The 4,122-nt window shown below is 43.5% G+C and overlaps 1 long non-coding RNA gene across 1 annotated transcript; it reads left to right on the forward strand.

Moving 5' to 3' along the window:
* The first annotated feature begins 427 nt into the window (after positions 1 to 427).
* On the forward strand, positions 428 to 3,546 carry LOC145653755 (uncharacterized). Its single transcript, XR_014119948.1, has 4 exons — positions 428 to 564; positions 1,453 to 1,629; positions 2,297 to 2,670; positions 3,272 to 3,546. It is a non-coding gene; the product is annotated as an uncharacterized LOC145653755 (long non-coding RNA).
* Positions 3,547 to 4,122: the final 576 nt, after the last annotated feature.

The raw sequence follows: 4,122 nt of genomic DNA on the forward strand, positions 1-4,122 counted from the left end.
GCGATGAGAGGTGTGCCAGGGTAACAACCAGCCTGCAGTGCTGCAGCACACACGGCACTTTTGTTTAGTCCACTGTGGTTGCATTTTGAGGTCTGCTGAGCTGTATTTTGGAATCCAATTGTGTGTTTGCATAATTGTGTATGGCTATATATATATATATATATATATATATATATATATATATATATTAGAGCCAAAGCTCCCTGTGGAATCTGTGCTTTACAAAGAAAGCCTTTACACTACAGAAATGGAGCCCATTAGTCTGAATTAGCTCATTTATTTATTTATTTTTCTTCATTGTTTATCTGCTTTTTTCCTGTGCAAGGTTAAGTGCAGCTAAGCATTATCCTAGTTCCTGTTTTTGCCCAGGCTGCAGCCAAAGCTGGTGAACACTTACTCTGGTCATTGTACCCCGGATAATGCCGTGTGGGCTCCTGTTTAACCTTGGCCTTGCCCGGTTTCTGCCTCGCTGCGTCTTATTTGTTTTTCCCAGAACAAAGACTTTCCTTCTCTTTGTAAAATTGTGGAATCTGCAAGCCTTCTCTCGCAAGCCTTCTCTGACACGTGAGGACTGCATGTTATTTTCTTGGGGGATTAATTAACTCAGTGGAGACCAATATTTAATATTAATGTCATAAAAAATGAATAGACTCTGTAATGGAGAGGGAAAAAAAGCTTTCCCACTGACTAATTCAAGGATACTGGAGTGACTGTGTTGTTTGTTTTCAGGGTGTCCCCATTGTGAAGTTAGTTTCAGGATGATTTAAATAGTGTGGAGAGAGAAAGACAGAAAGAGAGGAGAGTGGGGGAAGAGGGGGTTAAGCGAGAGAGAGAGAGAGAGAGAGAGAGAGAGAGAGGAGAGAGAGATAGTATTGAAAACATCCGCTCCAAACTCAGAAAAGTTTAACCAGCCATGCATGCCAAAGCTGAGAGGGCTGTTTTTAATATGGCTGTTACATATTTAATGCCACCCTAGGTGTGTGTTTGCATTGATATGAGAATTTGGAAACGTCAGAAGCTGTTACTGTCAACAGTAGATTAAACAGTGCAGTGGCGAACTGGAAATGTGCATTCAGGAGCAGAGGCCTCCTTTTGAGCTTGGACGGGCAGGAAGGCTTGACAGTGATGTCAGAAGGTGAACGCAAGGTCACTGAATGTCTCCTTAGGGCAGCACGAGTGCTGACAGTGCAGGAAAGGGCAGGAAGAAACATCCGGAGAAAAGCAGGTAGAAGAACTTCGGTAAGAGCCTGGTCTGGGATCACATGACTCCAGCGTGAAGTGGAGGACCGCTATCCTAAAAGCATCAATATACATGATCCCTGATTCAACCTTATTAATAATACTGTTAAAAACAAAACAGCCACACACAGCAAAATCAGAACTTCACCAAAGTATTGCAAGAAATGAAACCGTTGACAGATTAAGAACGATTGCCTCGTTTTTTGTCTGTAGCGCGGGAGCAGCGACTGGTCGCCTGCCGCCAGAGAAGAGAGGCGACAGCTCGGGTTTGCAGACACATGCCAGGCCCTCCGACGGCCAGACCTGCCAGGGCTTCGGGTCAGAGACGAGACGATTCCCTCCTACGTGAGCCGGGGCAGCGTCTCGCTAAAGAGCGTCGCGTCTCTTGAAGTGAGCTCAAAACGAGAACAAATCGTAGGTGTCAATTCCACCAGCGAGAGCCGGTCAGCTGGAAGGGGACAGATAGATGACCACGTAAGGATGGGTAGTCCCACTTCTCCATGGGGAAGAGAGCGGGAACAAGCAGCATGCCGATACCGTCTCCAACAACACGTGATAGGCCAGGGAAATTTCTTCCTAGCTGTTATTGTGTCTTTCTGCTCATAACATGCTGACATTTTGAGACGTGAACCTAGGCTTTGTTTACTTATTTTTCAGAACCGTGTTTTCATGAGAGATTTCTTTAATAGTAACCACAAATGCATGAGCACAAACAATATGATTACAGTACGTGGATCACTTTCTAGTCATAACGTGCAACATGACTTTTTACAGATTTTTAAAATATAAAACACAGTTTGTTTCACAGTGATGTTAGAATGACCGTCATTCCCAGAGAAGCTGATTTCAGACTCAAAACATGCGAACACTGAACCATATAATTAAAACGACTGAACAATTGCATAACACTGCATGTCACATCATAAGTGCCAGGTCTTTCGGGTGATTGGAAACTGCTTTTCAAGCCAGTGCATGATTGCCTCAAACTGTACTGAAATGTCCAAATATGGTAAAATGTAATATCTCATTGGGTGATGCGTGCTTTACCTTGCCTCAGGTGAAATAACCGGGAACCGGAGGATGGGAAATAAAGACCGTGCTCTGGTTATTGGTCCAGTAGAGCTTCTTTGCGGAGTACTGCACTGACCTGAAGGAGACACAAATGTGTGTTACTCTTGAGTAGCACACAGTAACTACTCAGAATCAGTCTTGACAGATACTGTATGGCCGACTGCTAGGGCCTTCCACTGGGGCCTTGCCCAAGCCTTGAGTGGAACATTAGTTTGGGAATTACACAAATGTAGTTAAGTGAGCACTACTTGTGTTTAAAAAAAAAACAAAAAACAAAAAACAAACAAAAAAAACAGCAGTGGACAGCAAACAACATGGCTGACAAACAAATCTGCTGAATTTGACACGAGACTACAACAGGTAACTAAGTTGGATATTTTTTGAAGCTATATCTGACACCTGACTAACACCTGGCTTGTATTTTTCTTAACACGATATATAAAGTTAGCGAGCTAAGCTAAGCTACTGAAACGGTCGTTGTCATTGTTCATTCGGTGTCTGATAGACAGGTTGTTGAACGAAGTTTATTTAAACCATTTCTGAAACAGACAATTGTGAAGTAGTAGTTTAAACTAATGAAAAATTGACTAATGTATCATATTAATATAATGTAAGCAACGCATTTTCATGTTTCAAGTTAGGTCATTTTCTCTTGATAGCTGTCACGGTGCAACAGGCACCCCGCTCAAGGAACAAGTCCACTCACACTCACACTCTCTCTCTCTCTCTCTCTCACTCACACTCACTCACTCACTCACTCACTCTCTCTCTCTCTCTCTCTCTCTCACACACACACTCTCTCTCTCTCTCTCTCTCTCTCTCTCACACGCACACACACACACACACACACGCGGTTTATCGCCTTTGTTTCTCTCCTCCGTCTCAGCGCCCATACTTTTACCGCCAATGTTATCTGTTCTGTTTAGCCACTGCTCTTTCACTAGTTTCTTTATTCCGATAGGGGGAATAAAACACGCCTCTCCTGCACCAGTACACATGATGGCCAGCAGCAGCCAGCCCATCCCAGGTATCCTCGGTAAAGGGGATGTGTGTATTTGAGAGAGAACAAAAGTTATGAGATTAACATTTACATGACCTTCACTGTTTTCGGATGTTTCAAAAACCACTACAACATTATCCTGTTTCTATTGAATCTATCCATAAATATTCCGTTTGAATAGACACCATGCTGTTAGGTTTATGTGCTCAACTGTCCATACTATAAGTTAATGTAATTTGTTAATAACCAACACTTCATCCAAAATAAATGTTGATAAATGTCTTAAATAGTGATCGCAAGATGGTGCAAAAATATTACTTATAAATATCATAATATTACATATTTCTCCTGGAAAGCATAGCTCTGGACCTCCTTTCTAACCCTCTAAGTTTTAAATGGCAGAAAGGACATTGGGACATTGGGCATCGTGATTTGTGCTAACGAGAGCATAGCCGAGGCATGGTGCTCGGCGGCAGGGGGCAGGTTTTCCTGGAGACGCGTCCTGAAGGCCAATGAGAGACACTGGCCTGAAACGGAGACCCCGCCCATCACACCCAACCCTTCCCTGGGCCCACTTCGATGAAGAGGAAACCATGATCTGCTCATGAGCCTCAGTGCTGATCAGGGTACTCAGAGCACAGGGCCATCGTGGGAGGCAGTCAGGATCCCAGGCCAAGCTGAGGGGTGAGAAATGAAGAGGCAAATACGAGAAGCTTAAAAGTTGGTGGGCAAAAAAAATCACTTGTAGTAGTGCAACTACTGCACTGCAGCACTCCATATGAAGAAAAAAAGGTTTTGCGAGATTTACTAGG

This window comes from Electrophorus electricus, chromosome 3 (assembly GCF_041902795.1).
Source record: "Electrophorus electricus isolate QZ-2024a chromosome 3, ASM4190279v1, whole genome shotgun sequence".
Classification (NCBI taxonomy): domain Eukaryota; kingdom Metazoa; phylum Chordata; class Actinopteri; order Gymnotiformes; family Gymnotidae; genus Electrophorus; species Electrophorus electricus.